Below are 22,203 nucleotides of genomic sequence, written 5' to 3'. Positions count from 1 at the left end.
GCAAGTTTTTAATTTTCGAAGTTCTTTATTTAAAGATTTTTTATGGAAAACTATATTATTCATTACAATTTTTTGAAAGCCGTTTGATAATTTTAGTGGAAATATCTGGAATGTAGGCTAATGCTAAACAGTACTCTGAGTCCGAAAAGAGTAACTTTTATCTACAGTTTTCATATCAAATTTCAAAAACAGAAAATCAGCCATTGTTCTTTTCGATTTCACAGGGGCTTAATGTTGCCACTCCAACTTTATCAAGAGCTAGAGGCTGAACAATAACTCGATGTAATCGAATCGACACTACATTAGTAATACTCCTTTATATAAAATTATCAATATTACAGATAGCAATAAATCAGATTTTGTGCCACTATTTGCGTCAATAATCACAGTTTTGATATTTTAATATTAATATTCAATTTTTCTTGTAATTAATAATTAGAATTTTGCCTTAATGTATAGCTTTACAGTTGTATTACTTTTATTTCTGTGACTGCACATTTTTATGATTAACGTACTGGAGATCACCGCAAATCCTATAGGGTAAATTATAAAACTTTTCATCAAAAGCAAACTTTTCATCAAGATTTGCATGTGGATACTCAACAATGCAAGCAGGGGATGGCAAACAGGGAATTTCTGGAAACAGACCATCCATACGAAAACGAATTATAGTACACTTTCTCTCCCAAATTAGTTGCTACATTTGGATACTTTTGTACCGTTAATTGATCCTGATTATGATGTCATTTGAACATTTTAAAGAAATTTGAAGGTTCTACGTTATAAATCAACAACATTTACGTACGAAGCATTCCCTCTTTAAATCAATACCAAATTAGTTTAAAAAATCCAGGGTTCACACACCCTTAAGCCACGCCCCATTTCGTAAGGACTCTTCACCAGCAATCGCCCTATCTAATGAATTGTGAGCTCAATGATCTTATCGCGCCCAGAAGCTGACTCCTGCGTGCCTCAATTTTTTTTTCCTTCCTGAATTTTACGTTCCCTAATGTCCGCTAGACACTTTTTGATCGTAGCCTATTCTGTTACGAACATTTTAAGAGGTTAGTTGTCATATCCTGAATATTTGGGCATTAGGCGCACTTAACTGAAGTTTTAAGCATTGGTCTCTACCTGCGAATACGATGACATTCCGCTCTATAAGTGTACCCATTATTACCTGTATATACTGCTGTAAATATTTATGTATTTTTACACACTTGTTATTTAATTTGATAGATATGTCTTACCTGGCCTGTAATGATCTGAGGCCCCCTTCTACCCTCACTGCTGCTCTTAGGAGATCTACGCTTACGAACACGGGACTGTCAAGTGGCCTTCGGATCTAATATTTATGGAGCAGGTAAACGTCGTACCAACGTGCATATCTCCTTCATAAAGTGAAACCTGGAGCTGATCTTTATTGCATATACGAGCCAGTTTCCCTTAGAAAGTTTTCAACTAAGGCATCCCTCCCCTTAGGGAGACAGCCCTTGAGCCTTTACCTTACTCACATAAACATACTCTTTTTGATATGCCAGCGGTAGAGTCCTTACGAAATGGGGCGTGGCTTGACAGCGTGCAAAAGCTGTAAATTCTTAAAAAATTTGTTCTAAAATAAGTGCTACAGTTTTGGAAAGTAGAAAGTCAGAATTAAAATGCCAAGGTAAGATAATTTTAATCGAAAATAAAACAATTTTGATTGATATTTAAAAAATATATATATAAAGCTGAAAAAATATCTAAAAGAGGGAGATTGGATTAACTGTGAAAGATTCCTTGGGAGATATGTTGTATACGGCGTATGTCGGTATTCTTGACTTCCTCGTTAACAGTAGTTTACAAATGAAACTACTATTAAATTTGTTCAAGAGTGCCTTATTGTCTCAAAATTCAGTATCTCGATGCAGTTACTCACTTCAGAATTTAACAAAGTTGGATTTCTTATACAAAATTTCAAGTGGGGGAACAAGCAACAATTTTTTATAAAATTGATGTAAGTTTGTTCCGGGAAGAAAATTGCTTACAGGAAACAAAGTAGTACTATTTCATTTTCAGGTTCCTCCTTTCGCTATATCTAATACTACAGTTTTAAAGCATTGTTTTTATTTAATCTTTCACATTTCAGTCAAAATTATCAGTGAAATTCAGTTAATATCCATCGTGATCGTAAGGCAAATAAGAAAAGCTATCTTCACTCTGGATGCAGTGGCGTATAGGGAAAATTTAACAGAAGGAAATATTTAGAAATAATGTTTCGAAACAAGATTATTCTGGAAATTATACGAATAATACTCCTATGAACGAATGTAACTTCAGATGGAGATTGCAAGGACGTAATAAAAACCTCGCTACAAAATGAAGAGCAAAATTTAGTTTTCAGGCATCTGCATATCTTTGCATTTCAGAGAATTCGAAACTCTAAAAATGCATGAGTGTCTGTATGTAAGAGTGTCACTTTCTTCATATATGTACATAGATGGATAGATTTAAAACATAAATTTTTAATACAAAAATTTTACTATCCTGGAAATTCAAAAAAAATGTTTTAACTGTAAATTACGTTAAGAGAACCTTGCGCAACTAATAAAGCATTGTGAACTATATCTTAAGCAATTTGATGAAAATATATAACGAGAAGAAAAGGTTTAAATTATACCAAATGTCTTGGTATCACTTTTAATATCAAACGTAAAAAACTTTTAATATCAAACAATGTAAACGTAATAACAGGAATGATCGCATCGAAAATGACAGAATAAAACAACAAAAGTCATCTACTGCCTTTTTCCAGTTATTGGCATATATTTCAAATTAAATTTAATGAAGAAACATTTCAATTATATCTCAATTGTGCGTTCAGACGATACCTATGCTTCGCTGGCTTGGATTACATTTACAAAAAATAACCTGCTCAAATTCCAACAAGCGCAAAATAAATATCTGCGTATTTATTACCAACGCACACTTCGACTTGCGCAATCAAATATTTCACGAGGACTTCAGTATTGAAACTATTGATAAGTTTATCAACAAAATCACCCGCAATTTCTGAAGAAAATATACTAGTTGTAAGTCTGGCATGAATTTTAACTCGTTTCAATACAAAATTCTACAAGCACATAAATAATTACGTGCTTATCCTGTTCATCTCTCAAGAGATTTGAATTTTCCAACGTAAACTCTACGCATATACTCCTGTATTTGTATTCTTGCAAATATTTATTTTTCTGTCTTTATTTAAATTCTATCTTTGTACTTTTGCATCTACTTTCACTATTATGACTTTTCTCTACTATGACTTAATCCATTAGAACTCTACTTTGATGTCTCAAACCTAGGGAAACTAATCTCCTCTCTTTCACATTTCTTAAATTTTCTTCTCTGGGACTCTCACTTATATTTCTGTAAAATGTCTTTAGGACAAAATTTTTATTCAGCAAGAAACAGTTCTAGAACTAGGGTTTTGGAAGGCCCTTCACGAGATTCTCCGTTTGTGCCTGAACCTCTTCAATTGATGATTATATCCAAAGATATTGATTTTTGAAATTTTTAAGGTCTACGTTCGGAGCACTTTCTTTTAAAACATAGAATTCTGATGAAATATATATTTATTTAGTCAAAATATGATATCAAATCATGAAAATAGGTAAATTTTTAGGAATATTTTCATAAATTTTTCAAATATATGCAATTTTATGTATATTTTTAGGAGAGTTTAACACTTGCGTTAAATGTCGTATATTTTTTTCCACAGCATATATTTCTATTTTAATTATACTGTATACTACTACAACACTCATCTGTGTTATAAACTAAAATGTTTATGATATTTCTAAAATTTACTAAAATACGTGTAATTACATGAAAAAACACAGTTTTTTGTAAAATATTTCTTATCGTTTTATATAGAAATACTTATAAAACAATCAAATTAATAAATATAACTTAGATTTTAGCTTAAAACCTAGTAAATAATATAGAAAACACTATAGTGAAATTTAATAGAGATACCTTTAGAACATTTTGAGTAATTACATTTCTTGCATGTAAAAACACTAGCAAAATTAGTTTTCGAGAAAACGCATTTAAAGATTTCACATTAACAGAAAAACTGTTCTGTTGTATTTACACACTTAAAATTCTCCACGTTTGTACATCACACCCTCCATATCTTTATACTTAAGTAATTTTGATTTCCTATTTGATTTTAATTTTTTTCTGGCTATTTTCGAAATGAGCGACGAATGACGTTTCGAGTTCTTTATTCTTTCGTTATCAATTCCAAAGTAATTTTTAATCATTTCTTGCCCAATTGATATGCCTAAATGTTCAAACACAAGAAGTAATCCAAGATACCCTGAATTAAAAATTAAAATTGCTATATATGCACCCAGCAACATAGTCTTTATACCTAATCGCAATGTTGTCAGACCCAGTTCAAAAAACCGCAATGTTGCCAGTCCCAGTTCAAAACATTAAGCCAAATAATTATTGCCAGAAACAAAAAAAAGTACCCAGAATTAAAATGAAATTTCTTAGCACAATTTACACACAAACAGGTAAAAAAAACATGGATAACAACATTGTTTACCTTTAAGTTGAGCCTTTTAAATGGCACTTCCGGTCTTTCTGCTTTCACTTCCAGTGCCGTTAATTGGCTGTATTTTCTCTTCTAATTATCACAAACGTAAAAATGAACCATTTTCGGAATCCCACAAAACTGACCTTTGAAATTGGGCAATTAAAAAAAATCGAATTTTTTCGCCGAAATCGTTTTCTTAACGGTGACCACGTGGCTCGGCGGCACCCTCCCGTCGAAGCTTCGTCTTTCATGGTAAGCACTCATGCTGTGAATTTGCGGCAGCCTGCTTTCCTTGAATTTTTGCCCGTAAACACTAATAATTCCAGAAATTCGTATCGCACACACACATATATATACGTATATAAAATATTTATAAATATTTTAAACGTGAAAAACTTCAGCTCACTTCATCTAAAAAGTATGCATATTTCTTAACCGCAACTTTTCATGGGAATTCTAATTGTTTTTTGTCCCCAGCTAGTGAAAATTTGCCTTCTTTAAAAAAATATTCCTCTGAATTTCTTATGAAAGCATTATTAAATAGTTTTAGCATTCAAAAGAACAAATCAGGATTTATTACACTTGTAATAAAGAATTTTAGAAAAGTCAGAAATATCGAGAGAAAGCAGCCTTAATGAAGACTATTTTACAAACTCAAACATAAAATTAGTAACACAACAACTTTGAGTTTGGCATAGATTCATATCAAGATTTGATTTCAGTCGATTTGGAGGGCAAAGATGTATATTAAAAAAAGACCATTTAAAAAAAAAAAAAACTGGGAAAGTCGTTCTATTAATGATACTGTAGTGTTAAATTTCTAGCTGTTGAAGATAAATCTCCACAAGTCATTGTTTTAAAATTCCTTAGTAAAGGGAAAAAGAAACGGTTAAGTGGCGCTTTCGTATAGATTTATTTACTAAATTTCAATTTTGATTATAAATTAATTCCCAATTTAAGGAAAATATAAATATTTTTTCTTTCCCGGCAAATAAATTGCGACGTGAGAAATGGAACGCTTCATGGAAATCAGGCAGGTAGCTTATCCCTTTAACGGTTTCCGCCGAAAACATCGCTGAAGAAAACGTCGTGGAGAAAACAATGCAAAGGCGAAAACGACGTGGTTCAAACCTTCGAAGGAAAAAAGAAGCAAAGAGAAAACATCGTGGTACAAAACATCGCCGTCGAAAATAAAGCGGTTCAAAAAGTTCGCAGGTTAACTCTCAAAAGGTATTTCGTTTCGACTCATTTTAAGGTCTGTAATGCCCCAAAGACGCGGCAATTAACAAGCCTCAGTTACATAGTCGTGACTCGAAAATGGCTATGCGATTGGATAATTCGTGAGGTTGTGCTGCGTAACAAACCGATAGGTGTTATTTTGCTTACATTGAGTGACATATTTTTCAGAGCTCAGTAAAGCAAAGATATTGTAGAGCGTATAAAATATTAGTTGAACATTAAAAGTTATATCACCAGCAAGACCTCAAAGAGAGGAATCCTTTGACACCAGCGCCTAAAGGATACATCCAGCAACTTGTGAGTAGTCATTAAAAAACAAGATATACCTTTGGAAGATTAACTCCTAAACAACAGACAGCAATAATCCCACCATCTAACGTAAAGATACGTGATTTAATTTAAAAAATGATAGGAAGTGCGCATAATTAATGTAATAAGTTTTTTAAAAGTTATATAAAGAAAAATTTTCTCTTTCATGCTTAATAAGTTTTATATCATAATATAAAGAATTTTAAAAGTAATTAAAAACTTTAAATGTCTTGAATAAATATTTAATGCACATATAATGTTTTAGAAAACCATTGCTGGATAGACGTTAATGCACCAAATATATAAACATTCCAAATATATAAAAAATGTTTTCCCAAATTATTAACTCCAAATATATAAACATTTACTTTAATAATAAACTAACGTTTTCCGTAAATTTTATTTAAATTTTATAATAGGATTGTAAAGAAAAATTTCCTCTTTCTATCTATATAGATTTTATCCCAAAATATTACGAATTCTTAAAGTTATAAAAATTTTATTAAATTTAGAAATATTTGATCTAACAGCATTTGAAACTCCGGGAAACCCTTATTGCAAGTACCTAGCTACCAATCCCAGAATATCTTCTACATTGAATCCATCTAACCAGAACTCCTCTTATTTATTATCTATACAGACGACTCTAAAGTGGAATCAGGTGTTGGATGTGCTTACCGAATCTAAGACAATAAACTACACTAAAAGCACGTCTCGCAAAAGAAAATAGGATTTTTCAAGGTGAACTCCTAGCAATAAAATTAACAATTAATTATTCAATAATTAACAACATGCAGCAAATAAACATCTTTACAGGTAGTCTCAGTTAGCAATTCTAGCCCTCCGAAATACTAAACATAAATCTGAATTGATTCACCAAATTATCGATACTATCTTACAACATCCTCGCCTATCTTCAAGAATCTCATATGTAAAAGCTCATGTTCCAATCACGGGAACAAGAAAGCTGATGCAGCTGCAAAATCAGACATAACTTGTAATAATACGCCAATAATACGGCATTCTTGGCCAAAATCCTACCTAAGATTTCATCTTTCAAAAATTAAAACGAATATCTGGGAAAATGAAATGTAAAATAATGACACAGATAACAGACTGTATGAAATTGTTCTTCATGTTAACAAACACAATACGCAATAGTCAACCACTACATAAATTGCTTTCTCACAGGACATGGCCCATTCCCCACATATTTTCAACTAAGAAACATTTCTACTTCTTGTCAATGCGTATGTGGGAATAGAGCAGACCCTAATCATTGTATAAATGACTGTCCCTTAAGTAGATCATTTCATATTAAATTATCTACCTCAAACGCCAATGCGTTTTTTAAATTTGCAATCAAGAATCAGCATTTCAGGAAAAAAATAGAAAATACCATAATATACCTTTTACCTAGAGGAGAAAAATTTTGTACTAATCAATAAAATACAGTTCAGTTATCCATCCAATAATTATAATAATTATAACCTCACAGAGTAACTATAAATACTTCTATGATGAATTATAAATAAATTTTACCATTACGAATTAAAAATACACAAATATATGCTACAAATGATGAACTATGAAAGATACGGTCTCTTATAAGCTTGATCTTGACGATCTACCATGATTAATTATATACAGTGACTGAACTCTAAATAGCTTCATGAAATACTATGACCTATTACGAATAAATTGATGAATACAACATTGCAAATGACAAATGGACTATTACGTATGCACTATCAGTAATGTTTGATAATACATGAATGTTTGTAAAAACACTGCAAGACGGTCAAAATGGATATTTTCGCTGAAATATGGTACCCTGAAATTTTCATGATTCCAATACTTCCTTTACTTCTTATAGTGAAGTAAACATTATAAATTAATAAAGTTTTTAAATTAAATAAATTTTTTTCACCTCAGCCGCCGCTAGTGTTCGGCAGTGACGGCTCGGCATATGACTCAAGTAAATCATTCATTCAGTTAGGTTGTTTATATATACTCTTTTTTTATAGATAGTACATAATGAGCGAATTTGAAATAACGCAGTCACGCTCATCCTTTTCTCTACTGAAATTCAGAAATTTTTTTCAGATGTCAACCCAGAGCAAATCCGAGATTTTTCAATGAAACCTACGACATTAAAGATTCGTTTAATTGGGAGCTGAGGAGTCGCCATTAATACAGGAAATCATTTGTGTAGGACAAAATATCTCATCTGTTACCAGCGTTGCCGAGGGAAGCTGAAAAGCTGGACTCCTCTGCGTTAAAGCATCAAAAAGAAAACAGCCTCTATTCAATAACTGATGAATGCTTATATTCAAGCGGATATCAGAGCATGAGAAGTTTTTCTTTTGTTGATTATTATCCAGGATACATATGCAGCTTTGTGTATTATAGCGCAGAACAAATCACCAGCTGTGGAGAAAAACTTATGAATATTGGTAGTATGTCTCCACATCAAGTCACAGAAAGATATAAGCGGGATCTTCTTGAAGTTAAAAAATATAGAAAATTGCTGATAAGTATATATTAGTACTTGACACATTCGAATACATTTTAAAGTTACAATACGTTTTATCATTTGAAAGTTTAGCTTAAAGGCTTTTCTATTGCTGATGTACTTTTATTGATAAAAACCTTTCTGTGGGGCGTTGCGCTTCTGAATTAAACATAATTTAGCTTTTTAAAGCCTAAATAACATTTTGGAAGATTTTAAAACCTTGGAACTGCTAATTTTGTTTCCCTTGAAGAATGGGACTCGTGTATAAAGAGTGCATCCCTTAGAATTTCTCTAATATTGATTCCGTTTTACATCAGGTATTGAATCGTCATCACTCACGCTGTAAATCAAATATGAGAAATAAGCTCTTATAATCTTTTGCAATGAAAAGCAAACGGAAGAAAACTAAGATTTATTTGTTATCCACCGATCCGCCTTAAGAAGACAACGCAGTTTCATTTAAAGACTTTATCTATTTAAAATACATATAGCACAAACGTTTACGAGAAAACCAATGATTAACAGTTTTTATAATATTTCTCAGACTAAACATCAAACTAAGTATAATCATCTCAAACTTATTATAGTCTCAGACTAAACATCAAACTAAGTATAATCATCTCAAACTTATTAGAGTCTCAGACTAAACATCAAACTAAGTATAATCATCTCAAACTTATTATAGTCTCAGACTAAACATCAAACTAAGTATAATCATCTCAAACTTATTATAGTCTCAGACTAAACATAATTTGAAAAATCCATGCCATAATCGAATCGAAACCTGTTTCCATGTCAAATATGTCTCATAAAGAAATCTGAAATTCTTTGAAGTTTAAAGGACTAATTTTCCGAAGTATTTAAGAGTCCAATTGTTCAAAGCTGCATTCGTTTGTATAAATGTTAACAAAGGGTTATCACAGATTTTTGATAAAAAAAAGTTCTGAGAGATAAATGCTAAGATTGATCCATAGAAATAAAGGGAATATTATGCATTTGTTTTGAAACAGAAACGAAGTATTCGTGAAATTTCCTGAACGACCAAGTCTCAGGTTTAATATTTTTGTGTTAATCTCTACAAATCTATCATAATTTACGTGGCTCAACTGGGTACGGAAAACTGATTGTGACTGCGAAACAATTGTTCTGCATATTGTTATAAGATTTGTTTCTTAAATTTTATTTTTTTAATTAACATGTCTGGAGCCAATGCTTGCTCTGTTGTAATACCCAGAGTTACCAGAGACTTCACTCATCTTTAAACAAGCTGCAAGAAATGTAAAAATATAATTATGAAAATAAAGTATTTTAACAACGATTGTAATGCCAAGTCACATAATTAATCTCATCTGTATGCTTAAATCTTTCGATACAATTTCTGTCACAGATTTTTAGATGAGTTACTCATGATCGTTTACAATGGCAAATATACTTTTAAGTAATATACTTTTACTTTTAAGTAATGTAAAACTGTACTTAAAATTATTAAAATTTCAATTAATGTTTCCATAAAATTTAATGTCGAAATCATGCTAATTAACTGAATGGAAAATGTTTTCGCTTTACACATAAGACTGCTTCAATTGCCTCTAAGACCACGTGAGATGGCCGCGTAAGACCACTCGCTTATAGAATTAGTGTTTCTTTCGTACTATGAAATGCTAATTCATAACAGAGTTTCCATCTAATACATCATGGAAATTACTATTTTGTATCATCATCTCGGAAATTATATTTTGTTAAATTGAAATTGCGCAACGGCATGGGAACCTATTTTGAAAACTGGGCTCGCCTCAGTTGTGTAAATCTTATTAAAAACTAAACTATTCGTGAAAATCAACCTCGCAGCTGATATTCAAAATTATCTAGAAGATATAGATTCAAAATTACATGTTGTAGATACAGTATCCTTAAGAGCTGTTCAAGTGTAATCGCAAAGGAAGTTTGGTGAAACTCCAAGAAAATGTTGTCTAAGCCATTCTTGCAGTTTATAACTGAAAATGGAACGCAAATCTAAAAGGATGACTTCTAGTCATAAAAATAGTATGATAAAGATGAGGCTTCTTTCCTTTGTATTTAAATTTGAGCACTTGAGAGGGAAAACTGCTGAACGCTGGTAGCTTGACCCACCTCAAATCGTAAAAAGAAGTAAAACCGAGGAATAAAAGAAATATAGAAAATTTCCTGGCAAAACTATATTAATACTCAATACCTTAGGCTTAAAGTCAGTTTTAACATCTTAAATATCAGCAGAAAAAATGTACTGCTATTTAAATACTTTAATTGATAAACATTGTCCGTGAGGCCTTGAATGAAACGTAATTTAGCTTTCTATAATCTAAATCAATTCTTGGTCGAAAACGTTTAAAACCTTCAAACTGTTCCTTTTGTTTCACTTGAATAATATGCCTTTACGTATATTCTTAAGCATGCAACCCTGGATAAGGATTTTAGAAATTCTTTAAAATTCTATCAGCTTTACATGAAGGGTTGCGCCATTGTCACGCACATTAAATCAAATTTCTCAACTACATTCTTAAAAGCATTGGTGGTGATCAGAAAACTAAAAAGATGTACGTACAAAACCAAACAATGTAAACATTAAAACTTAAATTTATTCCAAAACTACCGCTCCGCCTAAAATTGGCAATACCATTTCATTTGAAAAAAATCAGAGAAACTTTTATATATATATCGCTTTGTAATTTTAAAATGTATGTAGCAGAGTGGTATACGAATAAACCAGTAAGTAAAAAATTGGTTAAATTGTTTTTATAATAATTCTAATGTAAAACTGTAATTTTAATAATCCATGGCATCATCGAATCGAAACTTATTTTCATGTAAGATGCAGTTCATGAAAAAATCTGAAATATTTTGAAATCTGAAGAATTAAATTTACGAAGTATTTGGCGGTCCAATCTGTCTAAGCTGTATATATTTGTTTAAACGTTAGTAAAGGCGTATCACAGATTTTCTTTAAAAACCTGAATTTTAATGTTTTCATATTAATCTCTACAAGTCTGACATAATTTACGCGACTCAACTAGGTACAAGATTTTTTTTCTTAAATTTAATTTTTAACCAATGTGTGCATCGATTTAATGCCAGCGCTTTCCTGAGACTTCAGTCATCATTATGCAAGCTGCAGTAAAATTGAAATATATTTATGAAAATAAAATATTCTAAAAATGATCGTATTGCAACGTGATAGGAATAATGAAATCTGTTATCTTTAAATCTTTGAATAAGTTTTATGTTACAGTTTTTTTAAATGTGCGTTCAAAGTAAATCTAACGGTAAAAATGACACTTCTGTTTAGGCAGCGAGTCCAGAAATGTATAGACGCATATATGTATGGATGGATGGATTCATATATGCAAATGTATATATGTATGTGCATAGGTGTCTGCGTGTGTGCATACACATAAGCATATATACGTATATTTCTGAATCCGCTCCTGATAATAGGAGAGTACCATAAAATTAACGTATTCTAGAACAGATGCACTATAAACGAGTATAAATGTTTTCCTTTAAAAAAATCTTTATAAGAAAAATGAATTTTCATTCGGAACAAAAATGAATGCAAACTGCCAAGTATTGGAATCGTATTTGTTTGGAACTCTTTTGTATTCCAATTTAATATCCCTGCTGTTTACCTCTGACTTAATTTCATTTATCATATAGATTTTATACCTTTTATTAAAAGTGAGTTTGGAATTTTAATTTATGTGTCACATCAGATTGGAAATAAAACATTGCGTTATGAAACTAGTTTGTTAAACCGCGGTCACCAAAGTCGACCCTTGTTTCGAGGTCGTAGTTGCAAATTATTAAAAACGCTGGTGACTCCATTTGGAATCCCAAAAATTTGCAGTGGGGTCAAAAAGTGAATAAAAGCTCTAAAACTTCTTAACGGATGGTATATAACTCAGCGTCTAGTGTGTGATTGGAGTCGTGAAGTTTTTTTTTTTTTTTTTTTCTTTTATTTATTTACATTTTTATGGAGCCGCATTGCCATAAAGTTTCAATATCCCTGATTTAAACGTTTCATATCTGATAAATTGTCATGAGCTAATCGGCTTTAATATTTTGAATTTGTTTTTAATTTTAATTTTTCCTTGACGAATTAGTTACGTTTTTTTTACAAACATGTAGTTGATTTGTGGCAAACGCTAATTTCCCTGGAATTTTATTTCTTTTTATGTAACATTCCATTTTATAGATATATGTGATTTTTTTTTTTTTTTTTTTTTTTTTTTTTTTTTTTTGTCCTTTGCATCAGAACTCATATTTATGGTACACATCTCTGCGATTCGATCAGAATTGATCATGTTTTTGAAGTATAAAATATATTCCTATTCTGCGCTGTATTTGAAATTGTGTTTTTCTTCTTGCATTTTTTATGGTCCCATGGCATTTAGTATCTCCAGGGATAATCTATAAATGTATTTCTCCTTCTGATGTCAAAAAAATTGGTCCGCTTTCTGGCATGCTGATAGGGAAGCCGGTTGACACAGCCTTTGATTCGCTTTTGAATCTTGTAGAAGGCATTGACTCTCGTTATGTGTATAATGTTTTCGCGCTATGCAGCACATGAATTTCTGTCGCTTGCTTTGGTTTGCTTTATTTGTTTACCGCAAACCAAAGTAGGGCTATCTGACTAAGTAGAAGGAAGCCTTCCCTGCTAAAAATGCCCCGTAGAAACCCATAAAATTTTTTACGGGGAATTGGCCTACGGGTACCCGTACAGCTCTGCGGGTACCCGTAGGCCAAATCCCCGTAAAAACCCACAGACAGAAACCCGTACAACTGTACGGGTACCCGTAGGCCAAATCCCCGTAAAAACCCATAGAAAGAAACCCGTACAGTTGTACGGGTACCCGTAGGCCAAATCCCCGTAAAAACCCACAGACGGAAACCCGTACAACTGTACGGGTACCCGTAGGCCAAATCCCCGTAAAAACCCATAGAAAGAAACCCGTACAGTTGTACGGGTACCCGTAGGCCAAATCCCCGTAAAAACCCATAGAAAGAAACCTGTACGGTTGTACGGGTACCCATACGCCAAATTCCCGTAAAAACCCATAAAAAGAAACCCGTACGATTGTACAGGTACCCAAAGGCCGAATACCCGTAAAAACCCACTGAAAGAAACCTGCACGGCTGTATAAATACCTGTAGGCCAAATACCCGTAAAAAACCTGTAAACAGAAACCCGTATGACTGTATGGATAGGAGTAGGCCAAATCTCTGTAGAACTGTAGGCACTATAAACAAAATCCCAGTAAAAACCCATAGCCAAAAATCAAAACTTTATATGCATATCCATTGGCCAAATTTCCATTAATAAAATGGATATTCCGTAGGTCTATGCCTTGTAAAAACCAGTAAACAAAAGCATGTACACCTATACAGGCACCCATACGCCAAATCCTGTAAAAACCACTACACAAAAATCCACAGACCAATAAAGGTACCTCTTGGAAAAATTGCTGCACAAAACCCATAAACAGAACCAATAGCATTATACCATAGTGGAGTATCCATACATAGAACCGTACATAGAACGGATATCCATATACAGAATCCCTATAAAAAACAATACACAAAAATAGAACTGTAAATCAAATTTCCATAAAAACATAAACCAGCAGAAGTACATAATTAGCACTGATGAAATGTACAGAACTAAATTGCGGAGAAAGCATGTAAAGTAATTTTAAATAAAACTCAATGCGAATAAATAAAAATTTTAAAATATCTAGAAGCCTACAAGCCCGTCCTTCTTAATGCACGTCAATATCTATAAACATATTACAAAATATTTGTATAAATTCTCTTTACAAAATTTTAAACTACCTTTATATAATTCTGAAAATAAAATGAATAGAAAGATAATAACCAAAGTCATGATTCACAACCATCGAATGATATATGTACATATATATATGTAAGAAAAATAAGGAATATGCAAAAGATTAAATTAGCAGTGTAAAATTAATTTTCCTTCTCTATTCTAAAAACAGTAATCTTTCTGCACTGCATCATTTCGAGATTAATTCATGTCATATGACTCTTACATAATTTGATGTTGTAAAAGAAACTAAAACTCAAACAGCCAATAGTAATTTTACAGCAGTATTAACTATCAAAGACGAGTAAAAATGCATCGAGAACCAAAATTAACTCGGTCTGAATTTAGATTTCACCCTTAACATAACGCATTTGCTTTTTACGCTTTGTATTAGCTGGATTGCAGTCTGTCTGCTCCTTGTTTCTTACTACACATTTATCAAAAATGTTAATTTTTGGAATAGGCATAAATAATGTGCCAACTTGTTTGTGGCTGCAACATATTTTCTGAAAGAAAAGTTGAATTAAATCTACCTCGACTGCCAAATTTCTTATTCATATTGCGGATTGGAGTTTCAACATCTCTAAGCCATCAAAATTCTTGCTGTTCATTAGGGATTCAGCTGCTTGTATTCGACTACAGAATCTATTACATATATATATAATATCATTTCATTTGATGGTTGCGAATCATTACTTTGACTGTATATATATTATTGATTTCATTATAAATATATACATATAGTAGTGTACCTCACTGCATATATTTGTATTTCAGTTCTTTAATTGGGAAATCAAACAATTCTATTTAATCACATCAGCTTGCTTAACAATTTGATACCTAATGAGAAATGTATTGCCAAAGGATGGTACTTTCTAGCATTTGCTTAAATTTTAAGTTACCTACAATGCACTAAACCAAATTAAAAAACAAAACTAGAAGAAACCCAAATTTTCAGGAAGAGAAACATTATTAACAAGCAAGCAAAAAGAATACGGGACTTGCAAATTAGAAACTTAACATAGAGTTCAAATTTAGCATACTTGCTATTCCCTTAAAGCTCGCTTACCAATGATAGTAACACCCTGCAGCTTATTATGACATGCATACACATAGATGTTTTGCGTGGAGGAAAGGATGAATCCAAGAATATAATGTAGTGAAGAAATAATAATATACAAACACTGTGTCGACCCCTTATTACAATACTTTGAATGTTACCTGTATCTCTCAAAAGATAAATGAAACATGAAGATAACATATAATAAACTTAATAGTACCCAAAATACAATAAATTATATTGTAACAAGATGAATTTTAAAAAAATTACAAGTTTCATCAAATACCAATTCTCAACGCACAGTTCGGGAATTAAGAAAATATCTCATAGCGTATAATGTTTTATTCCGTATCTCACTTTTAGTGCTATATAATCTTCCACAGATTTTATATAAATAAAATCTATAACATAATGGGTATTTATAGTATATGTAGTTCTTGATGTAAAAAAGATCAACTTTCGTACTGTAAAAATTCCATCTATGTGAATAAGTATGAATATACTCATATACACATAATTATACTAAATAACTAATATAATGAAACTAAATTCCTATAGAAAAATGGGGAAAGTGTAGAATCGCCCACTGCTTGGCGTGTTTTTAAGAATTGCACATACTCGGAATCCATGTACACATAGACCTATTTTCACTTAAAAAACATCTAAGAATTGCACAAAAATGCGATTGTGCACTCCTTTGACTTTGTTCATGTACACATCAACCTATTTTCACTTAAAAAGTCAAAAGAAAATTCACAAAAATCCAATTCCTTTACTTTTGTACAAAGTGCCAAATAAATAAGTGGGCGATTCTGCACTTTACCCGAAAAAATATATAAAAATACCATTTACCTATATATATTAATAATTTATTATTACACAAGGTTTTTCATATATCATTTCAAAGGAACATAAATTTAATTAAAGCGATGCATTATCGGAATAAATTTGAGTCAGTGGTTTAGGTGCAAGTTATTTAGATTTCTATTGTAGAAAGAATACTTGAAATAATGTATAGAAATATTATTTTGAACCATAAAAATTCTCAATAGTAAAATTTAAAGTACTGAAAAGATAGCTATTGTTTTTGACAGTAGATTATATAATATAAAAATACCTCATGCTGAGCATTTTCTGAAATTACAATGCTAAATAAAATTGATATAGTGCAGTATTTAGCAATAATAACTTTTTGTAAACAAATGTAGCTATATTCGCTTAATTGTAATGACAGTAATTTTAACTGCATTTGTATAAGGCTGTACAGAAGATTTATTTATATGGGTTTTCATCCGCAGAGAACAACCGGATTCCCTGTGGAAGTGCTTCCGAAAATAATGTTTAAATATTACTCTAACTATATTTGAAAGCAATGCTATAACAGTGCCCTTATAATTCTCATGATCCGAAAAGCTTTGGTTTTAAATGTCTCGTAAAAACTTTCAATTACTTCTGCAAAATTCATACCCACGTAAAATTCCCACACCGAAGTCAATTGATTATACAGCAAAACGTTCCTAAAACAATCAACTCAACAATTCGAGATAATGCCAGTTTCCTGTAGCCTGACAAAACTATGAATGATTTTTAAGTCCTGTTATTTAATTATTGTCCTGACAAATGTGCCATTATCAGAGGTGGTCATTTAAGAAAATAACCACTATATGAGGTTTCAACTTAATGTAATTTTTTTCAAATAAATAATTCACTTTTTATACTCCCAAGACTAGTACATTTAATATTACATAAATCTTATTCACAAATCTATTTCTATTTCAAAATTAATTTATGAAAAACACATTTGAAATTTTCTTCATCAAACTAATAATGATGAAAATTAAAGTATGCATAAAAATGATTATATGTGTTTTAACAAAATAGCACAAAATATTTAATGTAAAAATGTGGTTCTAATCTCATACTTGTAAAGAAAAATAGACCAAAAAGAAAAAACAATGTAAGCTACTATGATCATCTAAATTTTCACATAATTTTAGTAGTGGAAAAAAGATTTCTTAAGCTTGTATGTCTTGTCTACCCCATTCAATAAGTAATAAACACATTAAATACTTCAATGTTTATTTCATTAATAAAACTTACCTTTTTTGCTCGCGAAATATAATTAGTACATTTTTTAAAACATAAAAAAACATTCTTTTTGCTCGGCCACATCACATTAGTCGAAAAATCGAAAATTCAATCATGCAAGATCATTTTTAAGTAAGGTATGCTCAAATTTATTAGTACATAATATTCAAATGATAAAGCAATCTACATGAACAAGCTTTAAAAAAGTATTTCTAAACTGTAATTAAAAAAATAAATTTTCCAAAATACAATTTCAGTAGAATGCAAAAACTACATTTCTGCATCTGCACACTGAAACAAATTATCAAGCCTGAAATTATCCCTTTTCAGTCTTTAAGCACATTGTTTTTCAGGATAAAAGTAAAGATGGAAAATCAATTTCACGCTCAGAAGCTCCATTTCACAACTAGTCAGTTATCAGCAACGTTCTCTCAAACATTAGACACGATTACACGTGCATCGCTTTAGTTGTATATTCATAGTCAGTGCTGGTATTTTATTATTTATTACTAATTTCTAAACAGTAAAACATAGTAAAATTTGTAATACAGTAAATCCGAGTAAATAATATATTGCATTACTACAACCACGAAGAAAATAACACCACCATCGCACAACAATAACTAGAGCGGCGCCATATTGCTTGTTTGGGAAACTTCTGAGAGTGGGGGAGGGAGGGGGAATTTTTTCTTCACGTCAGCGTTAAACAGGGGGAAAAGTTTTGCGATTGTGAATGAACTTGTTCGCGTTAAAGAGATGTTGGTTGATACCGGTGTTTATTTGTAATATCAGAAATGTAAGTGCTTATGTGTGTGTATTCAGAGAACCAACTCGTAACAAAAACCACCTTCCTAAGACGACCGCCTCTGAAAGAAACCAGTATTTCTGAAAACATAAGTATACTTTGGTATTGAATATTCCCTCTGTAAGGCGACCATTCACAAAGAAAATTCTGCAAGTGTGTCTGGTCGCCTTAGAGAGATTCATTCCGTAGATGCAATCTCCCTAAGACGACCACTTCTAAAAGATAAACGTATCTCTGAGAACGTGAGTATCTATTGGTATTGAGCATCACCTCTCTAAGGCGACCACTTGCAAATATGAATTTTTATTTGCGGCTGGTCGCCTTGGAGAGACCTCGTTGTGTGTGGTGTATATGATTGCTGTTATTGTTTCCGAAAAAAAATTAAATCAAATAAATAAGCATATTTAGTAAAAAACCCTCTCTAAAACGACTACCTGCGTTTCCAGGTTACTCTGGTGGTCTTAAAGAGATCATATTTTCATTCTGTTAATTTTATTGTTTACAAGAAGTATATTAACGTCAGATAAAAAAATAGCATAAACCCATATAAACCAACAGAAGATTTATTATTATATTGATACCAGTAAGAAAACCAGTAAAAGTCAATATAAACCTATACAAACCAGTACAAAGTTCTGCCATTGATGTTGGTTGTATGGGTGTCAATTGATACCAGTAAGAAAAACCCACAGAGATCAATAGAAACCAGTAAAAGTCAGTAGAGACCATCAAAAATTCTATAGGTACCAGTAGAAAGTTTTACTGGTTTCTATGGGTCATTTTGAAACCAGTAAAAAAAACCCACAGAGACCAACAGAAACCAGTAAAAGTCAATAGAAACCCATAAAATCTTGTGGGTACCCATAAAAAATTTTACTGGTTTCTATGGGGCATTTTTAGTAGGGTTGGGGGAGGATTATCTAAGGGAAACTGGCTCGTATAAATATTAAACATGAAGGAAACACCCATGCAGCCAGCTTGTTCGCGTGGAATCGAAACAAATTCGGAACTATAAATGTGCAGCGATTTCGCCACTCGGCCGCTGGTGGCCATGAACTACTATCAAGCCGAAAATCTTCTAGTGGAGATGATAAGAGAAGATAGGCTGTGAGGGTTTCGCTGGGAGGCTGGGAGGTAAATCCTCTCAGATGTCTTCAGTAAAACTGAATTTTGCCTTTATTGCACTTGTAATTCGGAACTTCTTATCCTTTGTCAATGTTCTCGGTGATGATACCGCTGAATGACAAACAGGTTCGACCACACTCTTCGAATGCTTAGCTGCAAATGACCAGTTTGCTCAGTTAAACATCATTTGAAATTTTCCAGAACATAAAAGAAAAATAAAGTCCAGCGAATGAAGTGTGTTTCATATGGAATATGTTAAGAACCAGTTCACTACAGCTTCCGAAATATCGTTACAGTTACAAAAAGTGCTCTTAAGATTGAATAGCAACTTTACTGCAACACAAATTTATGCAATTAATTCAATTATTATTTTATACATTTTATTTCACTTCATTTCGTTTGGAAACCTTTTTAAAAGAAAGGTTTAAAAAACGAAGTCAGGGGGAAATGTTAGGAGCGTTAAAACTTTTCAGAATATTTGCCCTTAAACGGAGGAAATCGATTGCGAAATTAAGAATAATTCAATGTAAATTTGTATTAGGTTGATTATATAACTCGTTTTGAGCGATGCAATAGCGCTTTCCAATCGCATCTTTAAGGGGTGTTGGAACCCCAAAATCTTCAAAAAATTGTGATTTCGGATTTTTGCATTTTCAAATTCTCTACACTTTATTTTTCTAAAAATACCATTCTTTAATCTCTATGAAAATTAGAACTGTAAAAAAAAATTAGTTTTAATTTGTTATCCACTGCTTTGATCAATGAGGATTTTTATATAAAAGCGCGTTTTTCTTCAAACGTGATTTTTTTTAATACTCGATGTACCTTTTCTCAGGAACTACTGCTCACAGGTATCTAAACTTTTTATGGCTTATTTATTAGGTTCCCTAATATTTACTGAAATGAGCTTTTTGTAATAAAGTTAGAAAAAAAATTAATTTTTTTGTGTGAGAAAAGTGCTAAATTTTATTATGCCTAACAAAATATTCTGTAATTTACTCTAAAATTAAAAATGCTTCAAAAGCTCATTTCAGTATAATCAGATAGGTATACTTTAATTACAGAAAAAATTTCAAGCTTATATCTAGAGCAGATTTTGAGAAAAGGTACATCGAAAATGGCCAGTTTAACACTGTCGGTATAGGGGTTTCTGATACCGCTTAAAACAAGTTAAACTAGAAGATAATGTAACAGATGGGATATTAATTTTATAGAGAAACAATACTGAAAATTCTCTCCTAAGCAAATTATGGAAAATTTATTTCAGAATATATTGCAAATTTCAGAAAGTGCCTGAGATTTCGCTAATCTAACATTTTTTCCTCGGTTACAAAACATATAACTCATTTGAGATATATTTCTCATTATTTTTTTAATTTCCGTCCTACATGCTGCCTTAGACTCTATGTTTAAACATATTTAAAACTTATATTAATTAAATTTACGGGTTTAATATATTTCAGAGTTTTTATACTTCATTGTCTGAACTCTTATCAAACTTTACCTTAATTTTGAATCAAATTAAGTTGAATTTTTAAAAGAACTCCATAAACTTATACAAATTTAGAGAATTTGCATAAGTCCACCTTCTGAGAGCTATTATTTTCTCGAAGGACTAACGTCTAAGCAGAAAATTTACTTCGATTGGCTGCGAGTGATGTCTGTTAGAAGGGGAATCTGTTCATTTCTTGACAAATAAACATTAAGAATTCTTTTAGAAAATCCAAGACGTGAATCTTATCATGTAGATACAGATTTCGTCGAAGCACATCGTGGTTAATTTAAGACCTTGAACTTTTTAAAATTGAAAATCATTCATTTATTTCTATCTGGAAACTTGGGTTCCAAAATTAAGGCAAACGAATTCCGAGTTTCGGACGATTATGAAAGAATTTCCCATTTAGAACATTTGTAAAATCTATTCACAAATTTCACTAAAACTTACAGTCTTGAAGTTTTCTATCTTTCTTTGCTCATACCAATTTTCGCTCACATCAGAAAGTGATACAAATTTAAACTCAGTGTAGCAAAGCTGAAAGGTAGGAATTTAGTTTTGCTGATACAATGTTCGCCATTACCTCACTAAAAGGTTTTTCTCGCTAAATCCATCTGAGGGCCTAAATTAGATTGTGGCAGTGCAACCCTTAAAATACCTTACAGCTTAACTACCGTACAGACCTGGATTTGAGGGCTAAAATTAGATAGCGCCTGTGCTACTGGGAAGCTGTGTTTAACTGTAGTGGATACTTATTAGATGTTTATCTTTTGTGTTTATAACTTTTTGAAATTTAACCACAAGACAAAAAAACTCATCTTGGTCATTCCCTTTCTATGCGCTTTAATCGTGACAGTGGTAAGCTACGCTCGTTGCCGTAACCAACGTGAAAATGAATTATACCTTTGCAGCATGGGGCACTAAATATATTCGGCTAGATAAATTTCCTCTCGAGAGGTTGGAGATAAGGAAAGAGGGCTGGGAGATAATATGACAAATCCCGATGGGGAAACCAAATCCTCCTTCAAAATTGGGGGTGGAACTGAGCAAAGTCTAACTGTTCCCTATATGCTACCCAAGGTAACTTGTCTACACTGGTGCGCAAAAATTAAGGACGAAGTC

The sequence above is a fragment of the Stegodyphus dumicola genome, chromosome 11, assembly GCF_044657685.1.
Source record: "Stegodyphus dumicola isolate Sdum_Otavi_A_Nest chromosome 11, ASM4465768v1".
NCBI classification, from domain to species: domain Eukaryota; kingdom Metazoa; phylum Arthropoda; class Arachnida; order Araneae; family Eresidae; genus Stegodyphus; species Stegodyphus dumicola.
The sequence above is the reverse complement of the archived record's forward strand: the minus strand, read 5'-3'. Positions refer to the sequence as shown.